The sequence below is a fragment of the Capsicum annuum genome, chromosome 9 (genome assembly GCF_002878395.1).
Source record: "Capsicum annuum cultivar UCD-10X-F1 chromosome 9, UCD10Xv1.1, whole genome shotgun sequence".
NCBI lineage: Eukaryota > Viridiplantae > Streptophyta > Magnoliopsida > Solanales > Solanaceae > Capsicum > Capsicum annuum.
Window position 1 is genome coordinate 86,330,447 of NC_061119.1, and position 13,455 is coordinate 86,343,901.

Here is a 13,455-nt window from a genome sequence, read left to right on the forward strand (position 1 = left end):
TTCAATATACAACTATATTCCCCGGCAATGGTGCCACTTTTGATAATGCTCAAACTACACCTCTCTTATGAGAATGTAAGCAATTATTATCAATATATAACCCAACTAGGTTGGGGTCGAATCCCACAGGAAATATGGTGTGAATTCGAGTTATCTATGGGTTAATCAACTGATAATTATCAGTTTCCTATGAATGAGGGTTTTTGGAAAGGTCATAAATAATTACTTCTCAATTCAGTGTTTGAAATCAATATGATAAGAAAAACCAGAGTTATGTTCACTATGGGTGTTGGGATTTGACAGACCCTAGTAACGGTTCAAGATTCTTGTGGTAGGTAGGAACAACAGACTATCCTTATCGAAGTTATGCATAATGTTTCTCAACCTATTTAGATATTTAACCACCTAATTCTCTCGAACTTAGGGAATTTATATTTCATAAAAGGATGTTATCTCAAGTTAATTAATCTTGTTACACCATTAATTATTAAATGGAAGTTTGATGCTTACAAGTCCCTGTTGATAATTCACTTCTTACTAGGGTTGATTTCTTATCTCAAGCAAATCACCAATAAGCAAAGCCTATTGTTTTCAACCAATAGTCAGAGTATAAAATAATGGAATTAACAAGAAGTTTCTACCACCGTTAGAATCTTGAACACTTAGTTACATTACAAACCCAAACCCATAGATCCCACAACTCGGGTTAAGGGAATTTAGCTACTCATAATAAAATAATCAAGACAACAAGTTGAATTCATAGTTTGATATATGAACTTACAGCAAGATGAATAGCAACAAGTGTTTCTCAGATTTAATTCATAGTAGAAAATCCCAAAACAATTGTAATAATCTCTCCAAAAATAATTGTAAAGTTCAAGTCAAAAAACTAGAGAGAAAAGATTCTGAAAAACTCAGTTCCCCCTCCCCCCACCCACTTTTCTTAGAAAACCCTAACATATGCTTTAAATACTTTAGCCTAATTATGGAAACAAAATCATAGATCACAGTATTATCTCGGACATGCGACGACGTGTGTGACGGCTTATCAGGAGTCTGACGACTTATCAGGAATGTCGTCATCTCCTATTCACTTTTGACAATATCTGCCTTATGTTGACGATAAGACGTGATGGCTTATCAGACATGTGACGACTTATCAGAATTGTCATCGCTTCTTCACTTCAAATCTCATTCCCTTTCTAAGCCTAACAACGAGCCTAATGGATTATCACACTTCTGATGGTCTATCACAGATGTTGTCTCGAATTCTAGTTGAAGCCTATTCTCTGTCTAAGGCTGACGGCAACTCTGATAGCTTATCACAAGGCTGACGACTTATCAGACAAGTTTCCCACTCTACTTGCTCAGAAATCAACTCTTTTACTTTCATTATTGTAGTTTCTCTTGCATCTTGACTTTTACTGCAATATCAAAGAGAAAACAATTAAAAACATCAAAATTTGATTAAGACTTTGCAATTATTCTTAGTTAAAAGCCTTAAATATGTTAGCATCTGCTCACACATCACTAACTGGACTTGGTCCTATTTCTCTTCTTTTGTAGGGATAAACATCCAAGGTTTGAGCTTGAGGAATACAATTTATGCATGGTGGAATGCACATGTGAAGCCTAGAGAGAAAATGTATTTCAGAGCAAAACTAGGGATAATAATGTGGGAGCTTTGGAGGAGAAGAAATGCCTTGAAACATGAAGGGAAAGGTGTATCTATGCAGAGGTTGATCATCAATGTAACCAGACAACTGAGGATGCTACTTTAGGTTAAAAAACCAATACTAGAATTTTTTTTTGAATGGCTAGTCATCATATAGAAGCTTAATCAGTTGACGTCTAGAAATAAGGTAACTCCAGTCATATGGGAGCTACCATAGAAAGGTTGGGTTAAGTAAAACACTGATAGGGTCTCAAAAGAAAATCCAGGGAGTAGCTATTGGGTTTTTTTGTAAGTGATACAAATGGAGACTTACTATATGCAAAAGGAGCAACAGTTGAAGATACAAATAGTATGGAAGCAGAGGCTATGGCTATCTTAAATGCATCTAGACATTGTAGCTCATCAAAGCAGGATAAAGTAATCATTCAGACTACTTCTTTACTGATACAGAAGCTGTTAATAAGGGAATGGGAGATACCATGGAGAGTAAAAGACATAATTAGGCAAATCTGGAAACTACTTTCAACCAAGAAAGTGTAGATAATTCATATATAAAGAGAAGGCAATCAATTAGCAGATTACTTGGCCAACATAACATTGGAACAAAAGACTTTTACATTACAGCATTTCAACAACTACCAAGTACAGGAAGAAAGATTTTGAATAGTGATAAACATTAATGTTCCTACTTGAGCCTAGCCTTATCAAAGTAGTAGACAAACTGGAGAGGCTAAAGAAAGTTTATCCACATGTAACATATTAACAACCTGAGAAGGTAAACAAAAAAGGGAAATTGCTACTTAGCTTAACTATACCAGCCAACAAAAAAGGACTCTCAGTAGATCAAAGGGCTATAAGGTTAGATCTTCATTGCATGTGGATAAGTAATTTGCTATAATTCAGTCACAAGTGGGTTCGAGCATCTAATAATCTCTATCCCTTACACAACTATACAAGACAAACATTGTTAAGGTTCAAGTCAAATATCAGAGTCAAGCACAGTAATAGAAGCATCTTATCGATATTAAATACCAGATCTCAGTAGACTAGACCCTTTATTTTAGCACCAAAAATCATTGTATACACCCTTATACTGGAGATCTCAGCTGGAAGGGGGAGAATAAAGTATCCATCAAAATCCAAAGAACAAGTGTTAAATCAAAAAAGGAGAAAACAAGCTTACTCTTGCAAGCTGGAAATAGATTTAACTTAGCAAGACCAAGGCACAGTGTTTATCACCCAAAGATGAAGCAGCACAAGTTGAAGGTTGTTGAAGTCAACCATGGTGAAGGAGGTGGAAATCTAATGGGAAAGAAGCTAATCTTATCTCATTTTAGAAACCCTATATACTATATATATGTATTTGAGCTTTGGATCAAGTCATTCATTGGGCCGGTTTGATTTTAGTTATTTTTGTGTGTTAGTTGGATGGGTTGATCTATTCATTGTGGATTTTGATTTGGATTATTAATAAAAGTACAAATTAAACCAAAAAAAAAACAACAATAAAGGTTGGGGTCAAACCCACAGATAATAGGCCTAATATCTCTCAAGATTTTATGAAAGTATTTGAAAAAAATGCAGAAATATAAATGAGGGATTTTGTGAGAATAATATCAATAATAACAAATCTTAGTCACTTTGGTTAAAATCAATATGATGAATACTACGACGGTATTCTTCCTGACTTCCTAACTCTGTAGACTTATTATGCTCCACTGATCTATCCCAATACCTTGCATGCTAAATTTGATAAGATCTGTATCACCAACCATCTTGTGAATTACTTTAGTGAATTTCACTCTTTACCTTTTGAGTCTCAGAGAGTTTCCTTACTAACCCTTATCCTAGATCTCAGTTTAACTATTACCTTTTGATTATTAATCTAATTAGATGATGGTTGGTAGCCTTAAATTACTGTTATGATCTTATTTTCTTAATCTCTACCTCTCTTTTGAAGTAAGTATCGAATATAAATAGGTTCTTAACTTCTATAGTCATTAAGAAGGCAATCAAATTGAAAACGATCACAATACATGCAAGAATATTGATCAAGAATTACTTTGAACTTCCTCAACTGTGTTATTTCATCAGGGTTCCCACAATCTTAGTTAGGTGGTTTAGCCGCTCATAGTTGCAAGAACATTTATTGAATTCGATTAAAAAAAACATACGAATAATCTTACAATGATTTATGAACAAAACCCAAAATCTCAAATTAACAATCAACCAAAAAATCAAGAACAAGGAATTCTAAGATCAAAAGTTGAATCTCGGAATCAATACATTGTTGTGAATGTAAAGAGTGTATAAACTAATACAAAAATACCAAAGGAGTATTTATAGTTTCACAAAATAACCTAAAAATCCTAACCAAAACATTATAGGAAAATAAGGTCAGTAGTGGATACGCCTCAGGCAATGAGTCATCTAGACTAACAACGACTCGTTATCAGCTTTATTTATTGTCTTCTGTGCTTAGTGGTAATGACTTGTCACTTCTCTCTACAAGTCGTTGGGTGGATTCATTATATCTTTAGCGAAATTTTATCTTCCAGATCTTTTGTCATAATGCTCAGAATAGTCGTATTATAAGTCGTAGCCTGACATTATGACTTGTTGTCAGTCTTGTTTCTGCTGGACTCCAACTTGTAAACTCTCAAGACCTTCCACCATGTTTGTTCAAAATTATTCTTCCCTACGTCTCATAGTGAATCCCTATAAGTCGTAGCCAACTACCACTTTATCTTCCTTCTCAGATTTATTCATTGTTTATCGCATGGCTTGGACGACAAGTCGTAGCATCACCCAATGACTCATTGTCCAGGTAGATACTTCACCCTTTGGAGTTTTTTCCTCTTATTTTATTCTACTCATTTCCAACCTAGTTTTCCTGCAACATGAACACAAAAATACATCATATCTAATAAAAAAAACCTAAGTAATTCCATATTTTCTAGTTTTAAGCATTTAAAGTGTCATAAAACCATGGCACATCAGGCACGCCATGGTTTCAAAATGGGAAATTGGTTCTCACTATAAATAGGACACTCTTATCTTGATATACACACCTTGGACAATATTTGGGGCTTGGAATACACTTGAGGAGACTTCTCTTAGGGTTTTAATCCCTTCCTTTAGTTTACTTTTGGATTTTATACATAATTAACTATGATTCTTTGTAATTCCATGAGTGGCTAAACACCCTCCTCTAGGGTTGAGGCCAAGAACATGAATAATTTAGATTATATTTGAGTTTGTTTATGTTTATTATCATTATTTTTTATTTATATATCCTTTTATTTACTATTCTATGGATTCGCGACCCTTAGGATAAATCTATATTTCTATTGTGAGCCCAAAAGGAGGAAAATAGATTAGAATGTGGGATATATGGAGTGAGATCTTATATAGAGAGGGATTGAAGTTAAATTTGTGGTTAGGATAGGAATATACCTAATTTCCCCCAATTGGTTCATATAAGGGATGAAATATAAATGCATTTAACTTAGCTCTCATATCCCCGCTCAATGATGTAGTTGTGGGTCTAAGTTAGACAGACAATTAGAGGTTGACCATTCCCTAATTATGCTATCAACCTCGTGAATTAAAAATCAAGTTAATTAGCTGAACTGATTAAATTATATAGCTAAGTAGGATTGTTCATATTGCCTTAACCCTGGATTCTTTCCCATTATTGTTCAAGCACTTTATATTATCGCATTGTTTATGGTTATTTTACATTTTTCAAATCTCAAATGACATTGGCTATTTTACACTTGTTTAATCTTCATAGTAATGCTAGAATTAGATTGTTGTTGAGAACAAGTCCCGATGGGGTCGATACTTGGCTTTTAAAGGCCACTTTATTACTTGGGTGACCACTTACACTTGCGTGTGCACTAGGACGCAACAACTATTTGGTGCCGTTGTTGGGGACTTTAAAATTAGCAATTATCTTAGTTTTAATTTTTCTATTTGGTTTCTTAAGTGCTAACAACTTAATCTTATCTTCTGAATTTGCAGGTATAGGTCTAAAACTTAAGTAAGATGTCAAGGGAAAAGGACTTGGTTGACTCATATCCTAAACTTAAGCAACGCTTATATCAGCTAAGAAGATAAGTAGTACTTCACTATTAGATACCTAAAATTCAATGAGATTAAGTTATTCCTACATCAATGGTTAAAGATCCACTAGCCCATAGGACAGTACGCAAAGTGGCAATCCTACTCGCAACCAATATTACCTCTTCCATCCACATACTAAAACCTGAAGGTAGATTCAAGCTTAAATATAATATGGTGCAACTGCTACAAAACAGTGGGTAGTTCACTGGCTTGTCACATGAGGATCCACAAGTCCATTTGTAGAATTTCTTTGAGATTAGTGACAGATTTATTCCCATTGAAGTCTCCACAGATTATGTAAGGCTCATTATCTTTCCCTTCTCACTTTTGAGGAAGAAAATAAATGGTTGAAGGTAGAACCTTTAAACTCCATCACTACATGGAATGATCTGGCAAAGAAAATCCTTGTTTAATTCTTCCCATCTAACAAGACTGAGAGGTTACATAGTGAAATTTTAAGCTTTAAACAAAAGCTGAATGAGAACTGGTATCGTGCATGGGAAAGGTTCAAATCTCTTCTTAAAGACAATCCATATCACCAACAAATGAATGAGGTATTAGCTTATGCTTTTGTTGAGGCTCTTGACCATAACACAAAAATTTTGCTAGATTCGGCTGCAAGTGGTCAAGCGTTGGAGAAATGTATGATGAGATTTATATCCTCTTGAATCGAATTGTACAAGGCAAACCTAATTGGCATGAGGATACCTTTAGAAATGCAGTGAAAAAGCCTGCAGGTATGATTGAGGTGGATAGCGTCACAACCTTTTTCTTTTAACTGTTACCCTAACATAATCAAAAATAGCATAGCTTAATAAGTTGAGTGTAAACCAACCTCAGACTCAGGTAATGCAATCCAAAAAACCCTATCATGGTGTGAGAATTTCGGTATTAGTGGCCACTCTACAAATTTATATGGAGTGAATCCACATTCGGTGAATTTTGTAGGCAATGTATAGAAGGAAAATTATGGTAATGCCTGCAATCACAAGTGGTAGAGTCAGCCCAACCATTCACGGGAAATAATTAAGTGCAGACTTAGTAGTTTCTGCAACAACAAAACATACAGGCTAGTAATATTGATGAGACCTTAAAGAAGATCTTGGCCAATCAAGAACAAGTGACTTCTAAGATAAAAATCTAGCAAATTGCTCAAAAAAATTTAGAGACATAGTTCAGCTAGTTAGCTCAGGCGCAGAGTACTAGACCTCAAGGTAGGCTGCTTAGTGATATAGAAAACCCAAAATAGGTTATGGAAATTATCTTGAGGAGTGGTAGAGATCTCATTGACAGACTTTCTAAGAAAAATAAGGAGGTACAGGCAGAGTTAATCCCAAAACAGACAGAGGAAAAGAAGGTTGCATCTAAAAAAGGTAAAATTTTGGAGAAGTTTGAGTACCCAAAAATTAAAGAAAATTTTGAAGAAGTCTGAGTACCCGAAAACTAAAGAACCTGAGCGGGTTCAAGAAAGAATACCATTCTCTCAAAGGCTTAAAAATTCTAAAGAGGATACATGTTTTAAGAAGTTTTTTGACATGTTAAGAGAACTTCGTATAACCTCTCATTGTTTGATGTTTTGTAGGGTCTACCTAAGTATGCCAAGTCCTTGAAGGATATGGTGACCAATAAGATAAATTTGAGTAATATTGAGACAGTGACACTTACTAAGGAGACAGTTCGGTTGTTATGAGGAAGATACCGAAGAATTTGAAGGACCCAGGGATTTTCACCCTCCCCATACAAATTGGAGATAATTATGTGGTTCATGCCTTGAGTGACTTAGGGCCAAGTATAAACTTGATTCCCTTATTTGTTTTTAACACTCTTGGATTGGTTAATCTGAGGCCATGTTCCGTGGTGATCCAAATGGCGGATAGCATGAGAGTTCATCCCAAAGGAATCATTAAAAATATCCTTATTAAGGTTGGTAAGTTCATTATTCTGTTAATCTTATTATTCTTGATTATGATGCAGATAACATGGTACCAATTATACTGGGACGTCTATTCTTGAAGATAGGAGGAGCACTAATTGATGCTAGAGAGGGCACTCTTAAAATGAGACTATATGATAAAGAAATGGTCTTAAAAGTATACAAACCACTCAATTGACCTTAGAATCATAAGGATATGTGTATGATTATGGCCATGGAAGTGGATGAGTGTGGGGTGGTGGAGTGTGCACCACAAAATACTTATTCGGACAATCTCATAGAGTTGCCCAAGCCACCACTTAAGCTCGAAGTTGAAAAACTTAAGAAGGAGTCTGACAAGGCTATTATTGAAAAAGATGCAGACCTTGAGAGTACATACTCAAGAGGTCAAAAAAGAGTGAGAAGATGGCCTCTTAGTAGGAGAAAAAAGATAAAGAAATATAATTAAAGTAGTGATATGGGTCGTGCCACGACACTAAATCAGGCACTGCTTAGGAGGAAACCCAAGTTAAGGTAGGCGTTTTATTTTCATATTTTAGTTTTTTTCACGCTTATTTTTATTTTTGTTGAGTCACGGGTTGATGGAAAGTCTGAGTATCGGAAACCCAAGCTAAGAAGAATGACAAAGACTGAGTGTGGGTTCTACCAAACCTCATTGATGATAAAGATCCTGCTAGCCAAACCTATAGGCCTCAGAGAGCATTTCTATCCTTGATTTTGAATTATACTTTGTGGACAAAGTGTGTCTTTTAAGTATGGGGTGGGAAATATTTCCATGGTTTAGGGTTTAGGGTGAAGTGCTGCTATAGGATTTGTTTTATTTTCTTTCCTGGTTTTTGGCTAAATTTAAAAATAAATTACAAAAAGATTTTCTCTTTGTTTTTGGGCACCCTTTGAACCCAGTATCTCTTTTTATTTTTAGAAGTAAATTTTTAAATTTTGTATTAGGAATAAATGAGATATTTTTGTTAGTTCTATGTGTGATTAGATGTTGCAAGTGGTTTTGAATATGAAAGCATGCTTTAAATGACTACATTTGAGCCTCCTAAGCTTATGTTTATGACTCTTGTGCGATGTTAGATTAATTCTGAATTTGCATTATTGCTTGGTTTAGAGTCTATAATGATCCTACTGGAATTGAGCATGTGCCATGTGTGAGTGAGGTTGTTTGTTTATTCCTTGTTGCATATTGATGTCTAGAACTTATCGGTGTGTGTACAAAGCGAAATAAAGAATATTGGGTTTAGGAGATAATATAGGCATTTCTTTGATAGCAATGTTTATACCCCTTTTTATCCACCATTGTGTATAATCTTAGTTAACCCCATTGATCCTTAGCCCATTTCTTTGGTAGCCTCATATGTAGCTTGTTCCCTTTCTTTGATTGACCGTAATTTGATTCAAATCTCCTGAGCATTTTATTTGAAAAACTAGTAAGGTTAAGGAGTTTGAAATTTAAGAAGGAAAGAGGTGAAAGTGAAGCCCCAAAGTAGTAGCTAGTGGTGTTGAAAAAGTTTATGTGTTGTGGGTGGGAGTAATATAATGAAATGATCAAAATTGAATCATGTGTTGATTAAGAATGTTCCATACATTCTATATATGAACTATCTTAAAGAGATGTGCAAAACAAAAGAGTATGAGAAGTTAGAAGTGGTGAAACTTTGGTTGTTTGGAGAAGAGTCTAATGTATACGGTGATGTATTAAAGTGCTTAGGGAAGATAGCCATTATTACTGGCGAGAATAGTTTCTACCCATCCCTTAGCCTACATTACAATTATTAAAGATCTTATTTGATATTGAGCCTTAATAATCTGATATTAGTGGAGCACTACACTAAGGAAAAGCCTATGGTTCATCTTGTGTGGCATGATAATTCCTTGTGAGAGTGAGCGAAATTTGATTCTTATACTCATTCTTGTGATAAGTTGCAGCTTAGTGAGTGAATATGGGCAACTCTCTCTTGTGTTGAGGGCGTATGCTTAATAATAGTTAGGTGACTTGTATGATCTTCTTTATTGATTAATATGCATGAGTTTTCCAACTTGGTTAATTCAAATCATGAGGTTGGATGTATTAAAGTAGAGTTCATAAGTTTTCAAATATATATGACATGCTTAGGGGGAACTTGCTAATTTTGTAGTCAGTGTAGTGCTAGCTTAAGTGTTTGTAGTATTAATGTGGGAGTCTTCCTTAGGTGATGCTTAATTTAAAGAGTTGTTCAAGGACAAACAAGGCTTTAAGTGTGGGGTGATCATCTTAGATGGATTATGCACCTTAGTGTCTTAATCTCTACGAATTTAGCCTAGTGTTGAGGACTTTTTGTGTCCATAATGAGTCTATAATTATATAATTGAGCATATAAGTTTTAAAATACTTATTATAATGTTTATGATGTGTTCAAAATAAGTTTGGAATGAAATCATCAATTAGAGTTTATACGAGAAAACTAGTGTTACTAGCTTGAGCTTTGTGTTGTTCTAGTTGATCTCATTGGATTCTATTGTGTTTAAGCATTAATGTGTGGTGTTTGATGACATATTATGCCTTGTGAGATGTTAAAGTTGATATCTGGGAGCAAAATAAGGTCTAACGATGATGAAAAAACATCCATGAAGTGAGAAACTCAACGCCAAATAGATGGAGCTTACTTGAACGAAATCTGGAAAATCTGAGCATAAGGGCATGCCACACTTTTGGATCTATGCGTTAAGGGAGTTTCACACCCTTAAACACAAACTACAATTTTCATATTCCAGTAAGCATCCGCGATAAGGACGTGCCACACCCTTATAGCGCAAATGCAAGAGCGTGACATGCCCATGGTTTTAAAATGGGTAATTGGTTCCCACTATAAATAGGACACTCCTATCTTGTTTTACATATCTTGAATGACCTTTGGGACTTGGAATACACTTGAAGAGGCTTCTCTTAGGGTTTTAATCCTTTCCTGTAGTTTACTTTTGGATTTTATATATGAATTCATTAACTATGATTCACTGTGATTCCATGAGTAGTTAAACACCCACCTCTAGGGTTGAGGCCAAGAACATGAATACTTTAGCTTATATTTGAGTTGATTTATGTTTATTATCATTATTGGTCATTTATATATCATTGTATTTACTATTCTATGGATTCACGACTCTTAGGATAAATCTATATTTCTATTGTGAGCCTGGAAGAAAGAACAATAGATTAGAATGTGAGATAGATTGAGTGGGATCTTATATAGAGGGGGATTGAAGTTAATATTTGTGGTTAGGATAGGAATATACGTAATTCGCCCCACTTGGTTCATATACAGGATGAAATATGAATGGGTTTAACTTAACTCTCACATCCCCACTCAATGATATAGTTGTGGGTCTAAAATAAATAGACGGTTAGAAGATGATCATTCCTTAATTATGTTATCAACCTCGTGAATCAACAACCAAGATAATTAACTAATTCAATGAAATTATATAGCTAATTAGTATTGTTCGTGGTGTCTTATCCCTGGATTCTTCCCTATTATTGTTCAAGCACTTTATATTATAACATTGTTTATGATTACTTTACGTTTTTAAATCTCAAATGACATTGGTTACTTTCGCACTTTTTTAATCTCCGTAGTATTACTAGAATTAGATTGTTGCTGAGCGCAAGTCCCTATGGGATCGATACTTGGATTTTAAAGGCCACTTTACTACTTGGGTGACCACGTACACTTGCGTGTGTGCTAGGACGCAATAATTAGTCAGGAAATGCTGTATATTTTTTAGCAGTTATCGCATTTGTTTCAACACATGCTGCAACAATTGTTGAAACAACTGCAACAATTGCTAAAAATATGCAGCAATGAGAGAAACAACAATATAAAATTCAATTTCAGATGAATACTACACACAAAATTGCATAAATCACGTATCAAAATAATTGAAAATCACCTCTTAAGTAATTCCAAGTGTTACATGAACAAAATTTAGTCCAAAAATTGAAGAAAATTATTTATCTCTCAAATTCTTCAAAGAAGAAACTCATAACAGTAGCAGCAACAACAACACCAACAAGAGAACAACAAAACACATAGGAGAAGAAGAAGGAGGAGGAAAAGAAAAAGAAGAAGAACAAGAAGAAGAGAAGAAGAAAAAAAAACACGAAGAATCGGTTGGACAAGAGGAGAACAAAAGTATAATTTTTCCTTTCTAGAAACTAGGGGTTTAATTAAATTTTGGATTAAAGTGTGTAAAAAAACATAGGGACTTATTCAAAAAAGGATCAATTATTATTAAAGCCTAATTATAAACTTGTCACCTACACCTAATTTTAAAACTTGAGTCACTCTTTTTTAATATTCCGACTCTTTTTGTCACCCTCGATTCATTCATATTTTAAGAAAAAATTGTGATTCTTTTATTGTTTAAAAGTTAAGATTTTAGAGTTAATTTGCATCCTATAATAACTTTTATTTCGTTGCATTGCTTCTACTTGTAAAATGATAGGATTTTTTATTTCTTTGAGTTTTATGATCATGTTTTAAATTTTTAAAAATTATTAATGTACTTTTTTAAAATTTTTGTGTTTATTATACTATTTTTACTATATACAAATTAAAAATTAAAGATTCATGAGGCTTATACTTCATGCCCCGAGGCTTATGCCTCGCCCCGTGATTTGTAAAATGCCTTGCCTCCGTCTATAAAAACACAGCTTACGGTCAGTCCTATATTAATGGAGATCATATATTTTTCACCGATGTTTTCCTAGTTTTTCTAAAATAGTTAAATCTTTTATATAATCAAAATCATGCACAAATAAAACTTTAGTTAGCTAATTATGTAGAGAGAAGTGGTTAAAACAATTTTAAATTTGACTCAAATTATTACTTTTGTCTCCGAGCTAGGCTAATACTAAAAAAAGTTATTCCTATACATGAATAAGTTATAACTGCCCGCCCCCCGCCCCCCCCCCCCCCCCCCCAAAAAAAAAAAAAAAAAACAATAAATGATTTTAAAGTTGTCCCTTCTGTTAGATCTTATAAAGTATTTTCACTCACCGTTCAATTAGACTTATGTGATTAATGTTAATTGAAGTTACAAAAGAAAGGAAGAGGCTATCCCATCTAATAACCCCCCACCTAATCAAATAACACTCCCCATAACGTTCTACAATTATCTGTGATTGCAAAACCTAACTTCCTTTTATTCCCATGAAGATCTTAGGGTTAAAACCCTAGAAAATTCAGTCATATCATATTGTTTTTGTAATTTATTTGAATGGTTTTAAGTCGTTGGATTTAGGTTCGTAGGTTCTTGTTGTACATGAGCAGTCACATTCTTTTATTTTGTATTCACTTTTGACTTGCATCTTCTTGATGTCTTTAATGATTTGTTACTTCCTCCATTTATCACTAGTTATTCATTATCAATAATTATTCATTATGGTCTTAACACATATGTTAAGAAATAGTAAATGAGATTGCGAAATGCATTGAATAATAAATCATATTTAATGTCAAAGGTAAAATGGGTAGATAATCCATCAATATAACCCTAAACTTGACATCAAATTATAATTTTGACCTTAAACTTTGATAGTATACAATTATGACCTTTAACTATTCGAAACTGCACAAATATGACCTCCGATCCTACATGGCAAAACGCGTGTTCAACACGCAAAACTGGGCGCGTCCATCTTAAATCTAAGGGCATAATACATAAATTTGACCTTAAA